This window comes from Hyperolius riggenbachi, chromosome 4 (assembly GCF_040937935.1).
Source record: "Hyperolius riggenbachi isolate aHypRig1 chromosome 4, aHypRig1.pri, whole genome shotgun sequence".
Taxonomy (NCBI): Eukaryota; Metazoa; Chordata; class Amphibia; order Anura; family Hyperoliidae; genus Hyperolius; species Hyperolius riggenbachi.
Window position 1 is genome coordinate 424,122,838 of NC_090649.1, and position 19,967 is coordinate 424,142,804.

Consider the following 19,967-nt stretch of genomic DNA (forward strand, 5'->3'; position numbering starts at 1 on the left):
GAACTCTTTGATCTGAAAAAGAATACATACAATGGGCTTGATTCACAAAGCCGTGCAAACTGTTTAGCACGGGTGTGCTAAACAGTTAGCACGTGAAGTGTCGTTTGCGGACTTTTGCGCGCGCAATTTGCAGCGATTCGCTCTTGCTACAACATATCCCGCTTCGCGGCAAATTGCACGCGCAAAAGTCCTCGATCGCGAGAATCCCGGCCGCGATTCGCTCTTGCTACAGCATATCCCGATTCGCTGCGAAATTGCGAACGCAAAAGTCCACGATCGCGCGAATCGCGGCACTTTGCACGCGCAAAAGTCCGCGAATGGCACTTCCCGTGCTAAACAGTTTGCACGACTTTGTGAATCAAGCCCAATGTATTCTTAAAAACGCGAACGAAATCGCTGCACAAAGCGATTTTGTGAGCATTTTGTATTTTTCCTACACCTTCCATTCAGGGCAAATCACCCTGAAAACGGTCCATGCAGCGCTTACGTCAACTGACAGCGCATGGAACTGTCAGAATCTCATATTATTGCAGAGAAATGATTATCCCCGTGCCCAGACTGTATACAAATGTTAAATGGTTTGCAGATAAATTGAGTGAATTTCAAGACTCGTGAGTATGAGCAGAAATCAGAATTAGATAGTGTAAGCTACAGTGTTATTATTGGAAGTGAGCTGTTTATTCCTACAAGGTTAAGAATGAGATAGTATTGAAGAAATGTTCACGTTATGTACTATTGTTGTGTTAGTAAATTTAACCGTCTAAGGTCAAGATATACACTGCTTAGCTAAGCCTATTTTATACGCAAGATGTTAATCACATAGTGTTCACACATATCTAATAAGCTGATCAATAAAATACACTTTATTTCAGATTGTATAAAAACAGTTAGGCCATAAGCCTTGTGTTGGCCATTACCACTTATAACCATAGGGGGCATCTCTTGTGCCTGCTACTAACACTTATTAACCACAAGGGGCCTCTATAGAACTCGATCTAAAAATAAAAATGAAATCATACCTGTATTTATAGAGATGTTATAAACAATTAAGTCATAGTTTGGAAAGTCCCTTACAGTGGTGTGAAGAACTATTTGCCCCCTTCCTGATTTCTTATTCTTTTGCATGTTTGTCACACTTAAATGTTTCTGCTCATCAAAAAACGTTAACTATTAGTCAAAGATAACATAATTGAACACAAAATGCAGTTTTAAAAGCAGGTTTTTATTATTTAGTGAGAAAAAAAAACTCAAAACCTACATGGTCCTGTGTGAAAAAAAGTGATTGCCCCCCCTTGTTAAAAAATAACTTAACTGTAGTTTATCACAGTTCAATTTCTGTAGTCACCCTGAGGCCTGATTACTGCCACACCTGTTTCAATCAAGAAATCACTTAAATAGGAGCTATCTGACACAGAGAAGTAGACCAAAAGCACCTCAAAAGCTAGACATCATGCCAAGATTCAAAGAAATTCAGGAACAAATGAGAACAAAAGTACTGTAATTGAGATATATCAGTCTGGTAAATGTTATAAAGCCATTTCTAATGCTTTGGGACTCCAGCGAACCACAGTGAGAGCCATTATCCACAAATGGCAAAAACATGGAACAGTGATGAACCTTGCCAGCCAACCAAAATTACCCCAAGAGCGCAGAGAAAACTCATCCGAGAGGCCGCAAAAGACTCCAGGACAACATCTAAAGAACTGCAGGCCTCACTTGCCTCAATTAAGGTCAGTGTTCACGACTCCACCATAAGAAAGAGACTGGGCAAAAACGGCCTGCATGGCAGATATCCAAGGCGCAAACCACTTTTAAGCAAAAAGAACATTAAGGCTCGTCTCAATTTTGCTAAAAAAACATCTCAATGATTGCCAAGACTTTTGGGAAAATACCTTGTGGACCGACGAGACAAAAGTTGAACTGTTTGGAAGGTGCGCGTCCCGTTACATCTGGCGTAGAAGTAACACAGCATTTCAGCAAAAGAACATCATACCAACAGTAAAATATGGTGGTGGTAGTGTGATGGTCTGGGGTTGTTTTGCTGCTTCAGGACCTGGAAGGCTTGCTGTGATAGATGGAACCATGAATTCTACTGTCTACCAAAAAATCATGAAGGAGAATGTCCGGCCATCTGTTCGTCAACTCAAGCTGAAGCGATCTTGGGTGCCGCAGTAGGACAATGACCCAAAACACACCAGCAAATCCACCTCTGAATGGCTGAAGAAAAACAAAATGAAGACTTTGGAGTGGCCTAGTCAAAGTTCTGACCTGAATCCTATTGAGATGTTGTGGCATGACCTTAAAAAGGTGGTTCATGCTAGAAACCCCTCAAATAAAGCTGAATTACAACAATTCTGCAAAGATGAGTGGGCCAAAATTCCTCCAGAGCGCTGTAAAAGACTCGTTGCAAGTTATCGCAAACGCTTGATTGCAGTTATTGCTGCTAAGGGTGGCCCAACCAGTTATTAGGTTCAGGGGGCAATTTCTTTTTCACACAGGACCATGTAGGTTTTGAGTTTTTTTCTCACTAAATAATAAAAACCATAATTTAAAACTGCATTTTGAGTTCAATTATGTTATCTTTGACTAATAGTTAACGTTTTTTGATGAGCAGAAACATTTAAGTGTGACAAACATGCAAAAGAATAAGAAATCAGGAAGGGGGCAAATAGTTTTTCACACCACTGTATATCATTTCTTGGGAGAAATTCTCTATAAAAAGAGAGTTTTCAATGAATATTTATTCATTGCCTGATGCCCTAGCTGATTGAAACATCCTAGGCCGACGTTTATCCTTCTCACAGACGTGATTCTGAAACCCAAGAGAGGTAATATGCAATAATTCTTGGTGAATTCTTTGACAATTAGTCTATATAAAAGTTAAAGACTTGTCTTTTTAAACTTCAGCAGTTTTTTGAGTTTTAGATAACTTTTTTCTGTGCTATAAGTTTTATTATTCAAACGCAATTGCAAGCTTAGAAACAATTATCAAGCTTTGATGGATTAAGATATATCTACTTTAAGTTCTTTATATAAGAATAGAACTTCATATAATCATTTTTAAGGATAAAGCTATATTGTGTGTAACATACACTGTTCAATCTCGAGACAACAATTATCGATGAAGGATAAAAGCTACAGCAGAATATTTGCTATATTGAAATGGACTGGTTTAACTAAAGGAACTTTGAAAATGTATTTTTGGATGAAAATGTATTTTTTGAATGATTGACAACAACTGGAGAGATGTATATTCCTGTATATAAGCTTTATCAATTTTTTAATAACAAGATAATTTTATAAAATTCAACAGCTGAGTGTTGCGTATTTCTTTCAGAGGTAAAACTGTTAACCTATAAATATTCTGTTTATAGTGAGCACGCACCCACTTCTGTCTAATTTTGGTTATGACGCTTTAAAGGCTGGTCCTTTACTGAGTTGGTAATCATTTTAAGCAGATATCGATCAGATATTTGACAGATGGCACCCCAGATGTGTTAACAGTTACCCTGGAATTACATATTCACGTGATGGAAACATAGATCATTGTGAATTTTACCCGGGAAATAAGCTAGCAAACTTTTTTTTATATATATGGTCAGACATGTAACTGCAACCATAATCTGAAGCAAAGAAGGAAGAATTCTTATGCTTTTTAATCTCAGAGAGGAGATTTTTTTTTACAAGCACACTCATGCTACGGTCTATAGACTACTTTAATAAATAACGGGTGAAGTTATTTTTATCTGAGAAGAAAAAGAGCTATCTAAACATCCCTATATATCTCTGACGAGAGAACTACACCACAGTAAAGCATGGTGTAGCCTCTTTTAGGCCGCTTTTGAAAAATCATCAGCACTTTAAAAAGTTCAAACGCGCCTCTAGTGTGAATGAGCCCTAACAGCTTCTACTCTTCTGGAAAAGCTTTCCAGGAGATTTAGTCGTTTGTTTATGGGAATCATTGTCCATTCTTCCAGAAAAGCATATGTGAGGTCAGGCACTGATATTGAATTAGAAGACCTGTGTCAGTCTGCTAGATTCATCTCAAAATGTGTTTTACTGGGTTGAGGTCAGGGCTTTGTACAGGCCCTTCAAGGTCCTCTACACCAAACTTGCTCATCATCCATGTCTTTATTGAGCTTACTTTGCAGCCATGTTGGGACAGGAAGGGGAGCATCCCCAAACGGTTCACATGAAGTTGGGAGCATGAAATTGTTCAAAATGTCTTGTTACCTTGAAGCACTCAAGAGTTCCTTTCACTGAAGCTAAGGTGCCAAGCCCAACCCTTGAGAAACAACCCCCCACCATAATTCCCTCTCCACCAAACTTTACACTGTCTTAGTACAATACAGTGAGGCAAATGCAGTTCTCTAGACAGACACCAAACCCAGACTTGTCCATTGGATTGTCAGACAGAGAGGCATGATTTGTCACTACAGAACATATCTCCACTGCTCTAGAGTCCAGTATACATCTGTATCCAGAGCTTTGCATTGCATTTGGTGATGTAAGGCTTATATGCTGGGCATACACAGGTCGATCCGATCGACTCCCGCCTCGTCCACGCGGATCGATTCCCGCTCGTCCCCACCGGCGCTTCTTATCACCCGCTCGATTCGCCGCTATTGTCTGCCCACGGGGATCGAGCGCGAAATCGATCCCCGTGGTGATCGGACACGTCGGATATTATCAATCGAGTCACCAGACTCAATTGATAATAATCCTCCCCTCGACGCCGTGTATGCCCAGCATTGTTTGTTGTAAGCCCAAAAGATATGACCTCATCCAAGACTCAGCAACATTAGCCATTGCAGCAGCTCGCTCTCTCGTCTTGGAGCGTTGGGTCCCCCGGTTCGATCCCAGCCAGATCAACATCTGCAAGGTATGTTCTCCCTGTGCCTGCACAGGTTTCCTCTTGGCACTCTGGTTAACATACAGATAATTGGCTTCCCTCTAAATTGGCCCTAGACTACGATACATACACTACATGATACATACATAGACATATGACTATGGTAAACTAGAGTGTAAGCCCCTCTGAGGGACAGTTAGTGACAAGACAATATACTCTGTTCAGCAATGCGTAATATGTCAGCGCTCTATAAATACTTAAATAAAATAAGCAGGTGTCGCTTGTTCATGAGCAGCTCACAGGCGCAGCAATGCTTGTGCACAGCAGGGAGCGCATGCACAAACTTCAAGCGGGTCTCGGGCAGCAGTGGAGGTCTGGAGGAATCCTCTGGAAGCCATTTGTCTACCAGTATTCCCATTGGGTCACCTAAAGTAGACTAGTGCCAATGCTGCAGGGAATGTTTATGGGCTGGGCAAAAATTGCAAAGCAATAAACACTGAGGCAGAAAAGACTGGAGCAATGGTGCAGTAGTTACCCAAAAACCTTCCTTCATTTATCAAATCAAATTTGACTGTTTGGGAAACTATTCAGGCATTCAGAGCAGCTGGATGAGGTATAACTGGGTACTCAGCCTATAACCCCTTGTCCTTCCTAGGCTGGTGCAGAGGTGTCTGCTGCACAGCACAGGGCTACCCTGTATTCCCAGCATCTGGAGGGGGTCACAAAGCAAAGGGCTGCCCTGTAGTCCCAGCATCTGGAGGGGGTCACACAGCACAGGGCTGCCCAATATTCCCAGCATCTGGAGGGGGTCACACAGCACAGGGCTGCCCTGTATTCCCTGCATCTGGAGGGGGTCACACAGCACAGGGCTGCCCTGTATTCCCTGCATCTGGAGGGGGTCACACAGCACAGGGCTGCCCTGTATTCCCTGCATCTGGAGGGGGTCACACAGCACAGGGCTGCCCTGTATTCCCTGCATCTGGAGGGGGTCACACAGCACAGGGCTGCCCTGTATTCCCAGCATCTGGAGGGGGTCACAGCACAGGGCTGCCCTGTATTCCCAGCATCTGGAGGGGGTCACACAGCACAGGGCTGCCCTGTATTCCCAGCATCTGAAGGGGGTCACACAGCACAGGGCTGCCCTGTATTCCCAGCATCTGGAGGGGGGGTCACACAGCACAGGGCTGCCCTGTATTCCCAGCATCTGGAGGGGATCAAAGAGGAGCACAGGGATGCCCTGTATTCCCAGCATCTAGAGGGGGTCACACAGCACAGGGCTTCCCTGTATTCCCAGCATCTGGAGGGGGTCACACAGCACAGGGCTGCCCTGTATTCCCAGCATGAGGGGGTCACACAGCACAGGGCTGCCCTGTATTCTCAGCATCTGGAGGGGGTCACACAGCACAGGGCTGCCCTATATTTCCAGCCTCTGGAGGGGGTCACACAGCACAGGGCTGCCCTGTATTCCCAGCATCTAGAGGGGGTCACACAGCACCGGGCTGCCCTGTATTCCCAGCATCTAGAGGGGGTCACACAGCACCGGGCTGCCCTGTATTCCCAGCATGTAGAGGGGGTCACACAGCACAGGGCTGCCCTGTATTCCCAGCATCTAGAGGGGGTCACACAGCACAGGGCTGCCCTGTATTCCCAGCATCTGAAGGGGGTCACACAGCACCGGGCTGCCCTGTATTCCCAGCATGTAGAGGGGGTCACACAGCACAGGGCTGCCCTGTATTCCCAGCATCTAGAGGGGGTCACACAGCACAGGGCTGCCCTGTATTCCCAGCATCTAGAGGGGGTCACACAGCACAGGGCTGCCCTGTATTCCCAGCATCTAGAGGGGGTCACACAGCACAGGGCTGCCCTGTATTCCCAGCATCTAGAGGTGTCCGCACAGCACAGAGCTGCCCTGTATTCCCAGCATCTAGAGGGGGCCACACAGCACAGGGCTGCCCTGCATTCCCTTCAGGCTCATATACAGGTCCAGGCTGCAGCAAGCACTACATAAAAGCAGCACAACCATCCCATTCGGGGAAATACGACTATAAATCGCCCCTAACACAACATTCATTCATTTCTTACCGTGTCCACACGAGATCTGCGGCTTTACGGCGACGCGACGACGTCACACGCTTAGTTCCAGCAATCATTGCAGTCTCAGATTACGGCAAGCGACGCTTAGCTACGTATGACGTACTGAGGTGGCGGCGGCCATCTTTGTTGCTGGCCGGGCTCTCCTTATCTCTTAGCCGCAAACTAGGAAATTTAGAAAGAATTGTAGTTCTCAGGAGACAGGAGTAGACATATATATATATTTACACAGAAAGAGGGACAACGTCCTGAAAGAGGGACAAATGAGGAGGAAAGCGGGACAGAGGGACAGGCCTCCCAAAGAGGGACTGTCCCTCCCAAAGAGGGACATGTGGAACTATGTACAGTTTAGTTAAGCCACATCTATGAGCTCAAATTGAATTTTTTCAGCCAGTGCAATAAATTCAGCCAGTGAAACAATACTGTGCATGGATTTAGATTGTCCATACACTTTGTACTCATGGTAAAGCAAAATAAAAACAAAATAATAATAATAATAAACACGTCTATTTCTCTACTAAAAATGTGTTTGACTCTAAACTTTATTCCCATCCTTTAAATTGATGTATTATAAAACAACATATAATCATAGCTCCCAACTGTCCCTCTTTCGGAGGGGCAGTCCCTCTTTGGGAGCCCTGTCCCTCTGTTCCTCTTTGCTCCTCATTTGTCCCTCTTTCAGGACTTAGTTCCTCTTTCTATGTAAATATATATATATTTCTCTACTAAAAAATTTGTTTGATTGACCCTAAACTTTATCCCCATGCTTTTAATTAATATATTACTAATTTGAAAATGTTACCATGAAGGAAAATGAACCAGGATAGAAAGGACCAGTGTTGTCTGAATTATAAAACAACATATTTTTCTTATGAAATCTTTATGATATGTGTGACTAGGGGTGTGACGGGGACGTGATCAGGGGTGTGGCAGGGGCGTGGCTTAATTGTCCCTCTTTCTCATCTAAAAAAGTTGGGAGGTGTGCATATTTTTCTTATGAAATCTTTATGGTTTGCGTGACTAGGGGTGTGACGGGAGTGTGATCAGGGGTGTGGATTAAGTGTCCCTCTTTCTGATCTCAAAAAGTTGGGAGGTAATGCGGTATGACTGTATGCAGTCCCTTTTGGGGAGAAGGGCCCCATCTCTCCCTTCCCCAGTGTCCCCCTTATATCCCCAGTAGAACACAGAGAAGCACAGCAGTGTCGCTGGCATATTAGATCCTCCAGTAAGTTCAGTGGTCCCCTGCAGCAGCCGCATTTCCTCTCTCTCTTCCTCAGTCTTCTTGGTCTTCTACATGTTGCAAGACGTGGTGCGAAAAGCAGGGAGACTCAGAAACAGATTGCAGAATGAGCAATTCTACAAAACGTGCGCGTGGGGGAGGAAGGCTAGACAGAAAATGAGAACAGGGGGTGTCAAATGTTTTTGTTTTTAAGGAAGAGAGGGAGGTTGTGCAGGTGGAGGTGGAAGTACTGTGCAGGCCCAGGGGGCCTGGCTACGCTAGGCTAACTTGTTATGAGAGGAATGGCGATTGTGGCTGTACTTGTTGCTGGGTGGGAAGTGAAAGATGGTGGGTTAGTTATGGAGGCTCACTATGTGTGCAGCAGCATTTGTTATGGCAGGGAGAGGGAGGTTAAGTTTGCCACATTTATATGTTGTTATGTTCATGTTACTCTATATATTTATGGCCCAGTGGCGTAGCTATGGAGCTATGGGCCCCGTTGCAAGTTTTACATTGCCCCCCCAACACACTATGTGTAACACTTGATACAGCGCAACATAACCTGCCAAGGTCATCCACAGTATTAGAGGTGCAAGAACGGGAAGGGGAACAGTTTGTTAATTATTACTACTATTCAAAGCATCTATAGAAGTGAGTATTACCACCACAGGACCAATAAACAGCTAATACTTTGGTTGAGGAAGGGCCTCCTGGGGCCCCTCTGGCCCAAGGCCCCCGATGCGGCCGCTACCTCTGCAACCCCTATTGCTAAGCCCCTGTTATGAACCCTAGGGTCACAGGGGTTGGAGAGTCTAGTAATATAGGAAGGAGGGCCCTATTAAAGCTTTGCTGTGGATCCCATGAATTTTAATTTAATTATGCCTCTGGCTCACAGTCAGAGGTGCTGAATTCACAGGCCAGGTGTATTCCATTGAAAGTGCCGATTACAAACAGTTCAAAAAACAGGTACATATGACTTCAAAATAATGGTTTCTTAATGCAACATAGCAGGCTTTTCATCACGAACAGCAGCAGTAGTTCATTCTAGTCATCTGATCTGCATGTCCATATCAGACACACTTGGGGAACATGACTCAAAAGGCAATTAAACAAGAACACATAAGCTTTTTTTTTTTAAACACGCAGCTAGCACTTTGCTAGCTGCATGTTTTCCCGATCGCCGCCGATCCGCCGCTACCCGCCACGAAAGAGGGCCCCCCCCCTGCAGACCCCTTGCGCAGCCTGGCCAATTACCGCCAGGCTGCGCTATGGGGTGGATCGGGACTCCCCTGACGTCAATGACGTCAGTCCGATCGTCGCCATGGCGACGGGGGAAGCCCTACAGGAAATCCCGTTCAGAATTAGATTTCCTGATGGGTATTAATGGGTATTAACGCCGGCGGCGATCGGAAGGGTGGGAGGGAGAGAGCAGGGAGGGGGGAATCATGTAGCTAGCGCTAGGCTAGCTACATGAAAAAAAAATTAGGTAAAAAGGTTTTAACCATTTAGGATTTTAAAAGAAAAACAAGCATTTTATTCTATTAGTTATCTTACTGTGGCAAATCTGTTGAAACAGCGGGTACATTTTGACTGTAATTCTGCTGTAAAATAACGCTGTATGCCAGACAGTCTTAGAACCGTCAGCATTAGTCGAAAACAGCACTCTATGAAGCCCAGAAGGCTTTCAAGAATTTGACATTTGAGTTGACGTCAGTACCAGTTGGAGAGGTGGGAGGGTTGTGGTTGAAACAGGAATGAGTATGTCCCTCAGTATACCCTAGCCGCTGCTTTCCCATGCAGCTGCTAGGGAACTCAGGACTGCAGAGAGCCCCAACTACTTTCCCTCCCTCCCCCTGTTACCACCCCTTTCTGTTGTTGTAGTAGACACAGTTGTTACAGGTGGAGGGAGTCATTGTGGTCACACTGCTACAGGAGGGGATCACAGTGGCTACACTTGTTATATGACCTCTGGGAGGTGAACCCCCTAATCATGGGGGACACAACTTTAGGTTCCCTTTAACATTGGAGGACCCATTCATATGATTTCTGGTTATGGCACTGCACTGGTAAAGCTCCCTGGGACGTCACCTTATTGCCAGCCTTCTTTTTTGTTGAGGCACTTTATATACAATAAATGTGTCAATAGTTTACTTTTCTGCCAATCAAAGAATTAAAGGGAACCCAAGGTGAGAGGGATATGGAGGTTTCCAGGGGGTGTAGCAATAGGGGGTGCAGAGGTAGCGACCGCATCGGGGCCAGAGGGGCCCCAAGGGGTCCTCCCTCAACAACAAAATTAGCTCTTTATTGGTCCTGTGATCATAATAATCACTTCTATAGATGCTTTGAATGATAATCATTAACAAGCTGTTTCCCATCCCCTTCTTGCACCTCTGACACTGTAGTTGCACTGTAGTTGCCATTGGCAGGTTTTGGTGCACTGTATCAATTGTTATGTATAGGGTGCTTGGGGGCCCCCATGTAAAACTTGCTTCGGGGCCCACAGTTCCTTAGCTACGGCACTGGAGGCTGCCATATTTAGTTCCTTGTAAGCAGTGTCAGTTGCCTGGCGGCACTGTTGATCTTCTGGCATAAGTAGTGTCTGAGTCAAAACCCTGTAACAAGCATGCGGCTAATACAGTAAAACCTGAACAGTGTTCTCCCCTGAATTTTTTCCAGCTGGGTGGCATGAAAAAGTAGCCGGGTGGCATTAAAATGTAGCCGGGTGGGGTGAGATGAGAGAATGCAGGGCTGGCCCTTCTCTGCACAAAAAAAAAAACAAGATATCCTTGCGCTCCTTTCTCAGAGGCTGTAGACACACTCTCTCATACAAGTCTTCTTAATGCCATGTGCAGCTCCATAGATCAGGGCAAAGAACAATTCTAAAGAGAAGGAAATGGAGCGCACAATGGTGCATTACCCAAGGTAGGCTTTAATCGCATAAAATTTTGGTACTCACAAGATGAAGATAAAATCAGCGCTTCTCAGCGGTACAACCACCGCTTAACCCTGCAGGTGATTCAGCAGCAGCGCGCTGTGGCCAGCAGCGCGATCTCCGGTGGATTAGGAGCGCCGTCTCGCTGTGGGTGTGGGCGTGGCTGAGGATCAGTGTGCGTATGGCGTCATTACGCGTTTCGGCGCTCTGCGCCTTCGTCAGGTCTGCTGAATCACCTGCAGGGTTAAGCGGTGGTTGTACCGCTGAGAAGTGCTGATTTTATCTTCATCTTGTGAGTACCAAAATTTTATGCGATTAAAGCCTACCTTCTCTGCACAAGTCTGCTTACAGCAGAGGAGGAGGTGAGCCGATGACAGCCGGGTGGTCACCAAAACTAGAGCCTGGGGAGAACACTGCTGAATCAGCTCAGTCGGAGTACCTGATCTGCTGTATGCTTGTTCAGGGTCTATGGCTAAAAGTATTAGGAGAGACAGGATCAGGAGGACTGCCAACTGGTATTGTTTAAACGGAAATAAATATGACAGCCTCCCTATCCCTCTCACCTCGGGTTCCCTTTAACCACTTGCCGACCGCACGCTTTTACCGTGCGTCGGCAAAGTGGCAGCTGCAGGACCAGCGACGCAGTATTGCGTCGCCAGCTGCAGGCTGATTAATCAGGAAGCAGCCGCTCGCGCGAGCGGCTGCTTCCTGTCAATTCACGGCGGGGGGCTCCGTGAATAGCCTGCGGGCCGCCGATGGCGGCTCGCAGGCTAAATGTAAACACAAGCGGAAATAATCCGCTTTGTTTACATTGTACGGCACTGCTGCGCAGCAGCGCCGTAAGGCAGATCGGCGATCCCCGGCCAATCAGCGGCCGGGGATCGCCGCCATGTGACAGGGGACAGCCTGTCACTGGCTGCACAGGACGGATAGCGTCCTGTGCATCCCGGTCACCACAGGGAACCAGGTAGGAGAGATAGGGGGAGGATTTCGCCGCGGAGGGGGGTTTTGAGGTGCCCCCCCCCCCCCCCCGCAACACCCGGCAGGCAGGAGCGATCAGACCCCCCCAGCACATCATCCCCCTAGTGGGGAAAAAAGGGGGGCGATCTGGTCGCTCTGCCTGCACCCTGATCTGTGCTGGGGGCTGCAGAGCCCACCCAGCACAGATCAGCTAAAACAGCGCTGGTCCTTAAGGGGGGGTAAAGGGTGGGTCCTCAAGTGGTTAAAACCATCTTTAGTAGGCCAAATGAATCATTTATGTCATTTGTATCACTGTTTGCTATTTCTGTCAAGCTCTTCAGTGTGTCTTCCTAGGGTATACTAGCTTTTTATTTTTTTAATACAAATACTTTGTTATTAAGACATGTAATTAATATGGTTAAATGAGCTGGAATTAATTAAGTTGTAACTATTTGACATTTCTAGCGAATTAATAAGAGCTGCTATAAATGTAATATAATACCTTTTTATCTGCAGGTTTTATGAACCGTACAGGAACTGAGCAAAGGTTTAAAAGCGGGATTGTCAGCAGAGTGCTAAATGGCAAATCGCGCCCACCACAGCTGATGAAGAGGTACGCTTTTCAGATATATTCTAATTAAAGGCTTAAAGAAGGATATGAATTTAGACTTCTCATCTAACAGCCCACTTTGGCATTCACCTTGCTAAGCTTGCATCTAAATAATAAAAAATAAATCATTGAAGGTAATTTCCCTTTAGTCCGTCTGTCGTTCATTTTCTCGTTGGTTGAGGCTTTTATCGTTATTTTAATTGTTGAGACATTCCCATAAGTAAAAAGTAATGTCGATTATTTTATTCATTAGGTTCGTTAATAAAACAGGCATTTTATGTTTGTGTATTCAGGCATATATGAAATATTACAAGTATTACAAAAATTATAAGAGTCATTAAAGCCCCAGGTCGTCCTCCCTGATTTTTTATTGTCGGTGAAGGTGAATAGGAGGCTAGGCCATTACTCACACAGTTATCATATTTGAAGCAGCTGTTGCAGAGGAAATCCCTTTTGAAAAATGAGTGTTGTTGCCAAAGAAGCTTGCCGTTACCTGGAGACTAAGCGTTCCATAGACAGCAGGGGTGCTGACAGGGTACAAGCGACACACCCTGCTTGGGGCCTCACTTTTCAGTGGGCCTCACTGTCACTGATGGGCCACAAGCTGGGCTGCTCTGTGCTGTCTGCGGCCCCCAGTCCCTTCTGCCGTACTCATATCATATGCCCCAGATCCACAAATGATGTGCCACTTGGGATAGACCCGGATTTACCTCACAGGAGCCTATAGGCACAGATATCCTGCCACCCTAGACTTCGCCTCCATGAACCTATAAGCCCCCGCCTAACTGCACCACAAGTGTGCTGGCTGTCCCAGCTGTCCCTTCTCCCTTACTTCCCGAATCCCTTGTAGGTTGCTACAAGTGCCCCTTAGTATTAGGTAGCCAGAAGTACCCTCAGTATTAAGTAGCTAGAGGTGCCCGTAACTGAAGGGAGATCTCATCAGTGGAAAACTGAGACCCGGGTAAGTAAGCTCTAATTTACACTCTGCTCAGGACTCTGCATATGGAAGGAGGGAGAGAGGCGCTCGGGAAGGAGAGTGACCCGCCTTTCCACCATCAGGTGTCTGTAGGCACATGCCTACAGTGCCTTATGGTAAATTCAGCCCTGGCTTGGGGCCACAAAATCCTTAGCAGCATCCCTGATAGATAGGGAGCAGCTCGGAATTCTGAGGGAAGAGCCACCACCTCACCCAATTTTACCCTTTAAAAAAAAAAAAAAAGCCACAGGTAATTCTTGCTGCACCATTTCATAGCATCTCAGCCTCATTGAATCATTAAGGCATCATACACGCTGAAAATTTGCGATCACTAACACAAGGTGATCACAGTTTTTTCAAAACATGAATCCCAACTGGGAATCAGTCTGATCTGAGCTTCCACTGAGAGAAGTTGTACTGGGAGACACTGCAGCACATTGCCTGCTCCATGCTGCAAGATGTAGTCCAGCTGCACAGCGACACACACCACATCTCCACCTTTTTCATTCTTGCTATTGGATCTCAGTAGAAGTTTCTATCAGCAGCAGGTACAGGAGACCAACAAAATACAGTTCAGGTGCATCTTATAGTACAATATATTCACGTTCAGGTGCATTTTATAGTGTATTATTTTAAGTCGACATGGGAATCAAACTCACAATGTTATGCATGGGGAGCAGAAGCAGTACCTCTGCACCATCTCAACCTGACCAAAATTAATTAATAGTGCATAAATTAGTTGTGCATTAAAAAGATTAGCGTGACACGGGTCACACAAACTGCTCAATGAAAACTACCTGTCAGAAGAACCAGTACATTTCCTGTGCGTCCTCTGGATACAGCAATTTTACCAATGTTTTAATCATGCCCCCATGTATCTTCATCTTCATCTTCCATGTATCTTCATCTACTCCTCAGCAATCTATAGATGCCTGCTTACTCTCTTTCAGTCTGGACCACACCCCATTTAGTCGTGTGGGCATCCAGGGGGAGAGTGATTTCCATCTTACCTGAAGCCATGCCTCTTTGCTAACTGACCGCTGTCATTCTTTAGTAGGGACTTGCTACGTTTAACGTGCCGTTTAGCTATTCTTCTAAAGGAGGCCTAATTGCTTCCATTTTGAGGCCAGCTTTACAATTTTTTTTTTTTTGCATTGCGGTGGGAATACGATGCTCCTGCTGCATCCCACCACAGTGCAAAAAATGACAAACATTTGACCCTGCGGCAGAGTCAGATGACAGGTTCCTATGCATAGCTCCACCCTCCACTCAGTGACATATTCCCTGCTGGGCAGAAAGTACGTCACTGGGATTTACGTTGCTTACACTAAGTGGGTCGTCCATAGACTTCCATTACCCCCAGCATCGTGCATTAAGCGGTAACATGCTGTTGCCTTTGTGTCGGTTCAGATACTTCCGGCGCACCACAAGGGACAGCAGTAAGTGTGAAAGTCTCCATAGAATTTCATTGCTTTTGCTGCCACTTGCGGAAAATTAAGGTAATGCAAAGCTGGAGGTACCAGTTAGCATAAAAGGGGCCTAGAATGCAATTTGTGGTTCTGACCCGTAAATGAATAATAGTCAATTTAGGCAAAATTCACATTCTATGCAAATGATCAACATGGGTCTCAAACTTTCTCTGTCTAAAAATACTGTTTGTTTGCTGTCTGACGACAAGGCGTTGAACCGTAGCGTTGGTCATTCATCTTAGTGAGAGATGCGAACAAGAAAATAATGGGAGTAGAACTCTTCTGCAGAATACCTGCCTAGTCAGCACGCCGCACTCATCTAGTTAGAACCCCACTCCCTGGCCACTGTCTCCATTATATAAGACTTTGCGTTTCTCCTTTTAAATATTTATATGCTTTTATATCTCGGTATATTTCCTTACAGTGAGATTACGTTGTTTATTTGCTGTTCTCAGGCTGCTGCAGTGTTAAATGTAAATGTACCGTTGGCAGAAAGCCTGGCGGAATATTGAGTTAGCGAATTGGTTTTATGCGCTAGACGATTCATCAGTACATAGAAGGGAAGCGGCAGTTTGGCAGGCAATGAAGAAGCATTAAGGGTCTCTGTACTTCACCGGCAAGGAACCGTTCTTTCGGGCCAGAGGAATAAACGCTAGACTTCATGGCTGGAAAGTCTCTCTGTTTATTTCTCGCCGGCCTCTGCCAAGTATTTATTTGGGTTTTCGGTTTAACATTGTAATTACGTAGTTTAAGCCGTTTTTACGCTGCTCACTTAGATGAATTTCCATTTAAACATTATCCTCTAAAATGTAATAGAAAAACATTTGGTAAGCGACAGGAAATGACACGAGTAAACGATTTTTAAAATGGTTTAAAGGCTTGGCTGCTTCTCCTTCGTCAGTGATTTGTCGGTTGGGCATCATGGCGATTGTGGAGCCATTTCAGAATATTAATCATGTGTACACCTCTTAAATCTTCCTAAAAGCAGCCATTTTATATCTCCGGGCCTTTCACTGGGCTATAATTAAAGAAAAAGAAGGACAACAATGATAAATGTTTGGATCGATTTCAAGAAAAAAACAAACATGTCAGTAGCTGCAATAAGCTGAGGCGGGGGGGGGGGGGGGGGCAGTTTCTTACCAATATGCTGAAAAATATTTACTTGGCTCGGAGCTGCATCCCAGGATTGAGTTTGTCCTCCCACAGAGTAGAACACACATCATTATTATGTATTTATATGGTGCTGACATCTTCAGCTGTGTCTTATAGAGTACATAGTCATGGCACTAACTGTTCCTCAGTGAAGCTCAGAAAGAAGTTAACGGGGTAAAATGTGAGAAGAAGATACGGTGAAAGTATAAAGGAGACAGTGGCATTACAAGACAGAAGTATATGGAGGACGAAAGAAGGTTACAGATCAGAAGATAGCAGTATATATATAGGTGATTTTGGCACCGATTGCCAAAGCTGGGCGTCGCCAATGCACATATGCTATAGTGCGTGGAGTGCGTAAAGGTAATTCAGAGTTCCAGCGATTGCTGTACCCCAAATGACTTCTTCCTTCGCAGCATAAATCTGTGTCATCAAAACTTATAAAAAGAGCAGAGATCAGCAGCACCACGTTGATGTATTTAAAGCTCTTTATTGCATAAAAGAGATCAAGCCCAGGGACAGCGACAGACGCTGTTTCGAAGGTATGGTCCTTCCTCAAGCTGTGTAGGCTCACTTAAACGAGTAACACAAACAGGCATTTATTATATACACACGTGTGGTATTGCCTATACCACTTCGCCAAGCACCCCAAGAATTTGATGTTGGATGGTGTGCCTGCTTCACTTTGTAAGAATTTATTATATACAATCTCTATAAGTTCACATGGACCAATCAGACAAGTGTGAATACCAGCATCCAATCGCAGAGCAGAGAATAATGAGAGGACCTGATGGGAAACAGGTATGTAAATCACCAGCCGTTAGCTCAGCAAAATTTGAAAAACATCACACCCATACTGCGGTTTTGCTGTTTTCTGGAGTTCTGTTGCTTTCATTGCCCTCTGGGAGATTGGGAGGAGCAGTTAGACTGTGATGCAGTTCCCCATCAGGTCCTCTCTGGCTGGTGAATGCTGATTGGCCAGTATGGGTGTGATGTTTTTCATATTTTGCTGAGCTTACGGCTGGTGATTTACATACCTGTTTCCCATCAGGTCCTCTCATTATTCTCTGCTCTGCGATTGGATGCTAGTATTCACACTTGTCTGATTGGTCCATGTGACCTTTTAGAGATTATATATAAATGCCTGTTTGTTTGTTACTCTTTTGAGTGAGCCTACACAGCTTGAGGAAGGAGCATACCTCGGAAACAGCGTCTGTTGCTATCCCTGGGCTTTATCTCTTTTATGCAATAAAGAGCTTTAATTGCATCAACGTGGTGCTGATGATCTCTGCTCTTTCTGTTTGGGCTGCTGGTGGACTGCAGCTCCATATCAGCCCAGCACACATCTATCCTCACTGGATTGCCTATCAACTGCCTAATAATGGGTCTCTCATTACAGATGAAGGAGCAGCACAGCTATGCACCCTCGTCTCCTCTCTGTCTTACTGGCAGGGGCAGGAGACTCAATTCTACTGTGCTCTCTGCAGCAAAGTGCTGGGGACACCCGTCTGCCAAACCCTCCCTAACTTGGGAATAGGGCATCGCATTGACTCGGGTACACTCAGTGCAAAGGAAAGGCGGGACTTTCAGCTTTCCAAAAATGGTTAGATCTGGGGATCAAACAGAACTTTAACAAAAAGCTGCCAAACTTTCTAGACGGGATAATACGTAAGAACCATAAAATGTAAAATAAATAAATGATTATAGTAAAAATTTAATTAGAAAGTAATTGTTTGTATGTTTGATGGAGATTAGGCACTACCAACTGAATGGGTAACATAAAAGATCATTATTTTTTCTCATACATAAAAGAAGGGCTGCATACCAATGAAGGTGGTACACCTGTCTGTAGCGGCACACTGGCTGTTATCTGTAACAGCCGCAGGATACATGAGAGAGTGATCTGTGGGTGATTCTCATAGAGTGGACCCTGCAAGCGTTGGCAGGCAAGCGTTGGCAGGCAAGCGTTGGACCGAATAGAAAGCCTAATGGGTATGTGCCTCGTCGCCGTAGCAACGCATCTCCAGTTTTAAAGCGTTATAAAACCCTGGCATAACATTCAATAAAAACATGTTTTCCTACTTATTATAAACTATACGGTTATCACATTTGCATTTGTGCATAAGTATTATTATTCATTTAGAAATTACAAGTTCCCAAAAGCACATTTTTTGCTTTGAGAGCTGCCTTTGCATTTTACTCTTAACTGTTTTTATTCATCTTGTATTGAAGGCAGAAATGCTTTGAGTTTCTGTCTGTGTCCAGGAGCTTCTGCACAGTCAGAGAATGTGTCACATACCTCACTTGATAAAATTAAGTAAACACAAGATAACATTATCTCAACTTCGGATGCATCCAGATTTCTCTGCACTGAACTTTCAAGCCCTGTGTTTAACTAATTGAATGCTGTTCTAGTAAAAAAAAATGGTGGTAGTATATAATATGCTGTAAATAATTTTTAGAGCAAAGAAGAAATGCTGGGTTTCATTCCGCTTTAAGTGTCCCCAGCAGTGTGTGGTATAGCTTTGAGTCCTATGGGAGAAAAGCGCTTTACAAATGTTATTGTATTGTATTGTATAGCTGCATATGAGGGTAACGACATGCCCCCAACACCACCAGCATCTTATAATGAAAGCTACTAATGCCAAAACCAAACTCATACAATGCCAGCTTGTAGATGTCAAACTCCAGCATGTTACAGTGTCTACTTCTAGTTGTAACAACCAACATCTTATGGTGCCAGCTACTAGATGTCACAACCAGCATCTTACAATTCCAGCCACTAGATGTCACAACCAACATCATATGGTGCTAGTTACTATATATATGTCAACCAAAATCTTATAATGCCAGCTACTAGATTTCACAACCAGCATCTTATGGTAACAGTTATTGGGTGTCCCCACCAGCATCTTACAATGAGAGTTACTAGATGTCACAACCAAAATGTTACAATGCCAGTTTCTACAGTAGATGTCTCAACCAGCATCTTACAATGGCAGATTCTAGATGTCACAACCAGCATCCCACAGTGCCATCTTGTAGATGCAATAGCCAGCATCTGACAGTGCCAACAACTAGATGACATCACCAGTATTTACAATGCGAGCCACTAGTTGTCATATCTAGCATCTTACAGTGCCAGCTACTAGATGTTACAACCAATATCTTACAGTGCCAGCTACTAGATGTCACAGTCAGCATCTTACAATGCCAGTTACTAGATGTCACAACCAGTATCTTAAAGTGCCAGCTACTAGATGCCACAGCCAGCATCTTACAATTCCAACCACTAGATGTCACCACCAGTATTTACAGTACCAGCTACTAGATGTCACAACCACTATCTTACAGTGCCAGCTACTAGATGTCACAACCACCATCTTACAGTGCCAGCTACTAGATGCCACAGCCAGCATCTTACTATTCCATCCACTAGATGTCACCACCAGTATTTACAGTGCCAGGTACTAGATGTCACCACCAGTATTTACAGTACCAGCTACTAGATGTCACAACCACTATCTTACAGTGCCAGCTACTAGATGTCACAACCACCATCCTACAGTGCCAGCTACTAGATGCCACAGCCAGCATCTTACAATTCCAACCACTAGATGTCACCACCAGTATTTACAGTGCCAGCTACTAGATGTCACATCCAACATCTTACAATGGCAGCTACTAGATTTTGCAACCAACATCT

The 19,967-nt window shown here is 44.8% G+C and overlaps 1 protein-coding gene across 1 annotated transcript in view; it reads right to left on the bottom strand.

Annotated features, from left to right (window-relative positions):
- The window catches only part of SNRPB2 (small nuclear ribonucleoprotein polypeptide B2), a 33,212-nt gene extending 26,197 nt beyond the window's left edge, over window positions 1-7,015 (bottom strand). The window contains exon 1 of the mRNA XM_068232447.1: window positions 6,935-7,015. The gene's annotated coding sequence lies outside the window, so the exon portion shown is untranslated. The remainder of the gene's footprint in view (window positions 1-6,934) is intronic.
- Window positions 7,016-19,967: the final 12,952 nt, after the last annotated feature.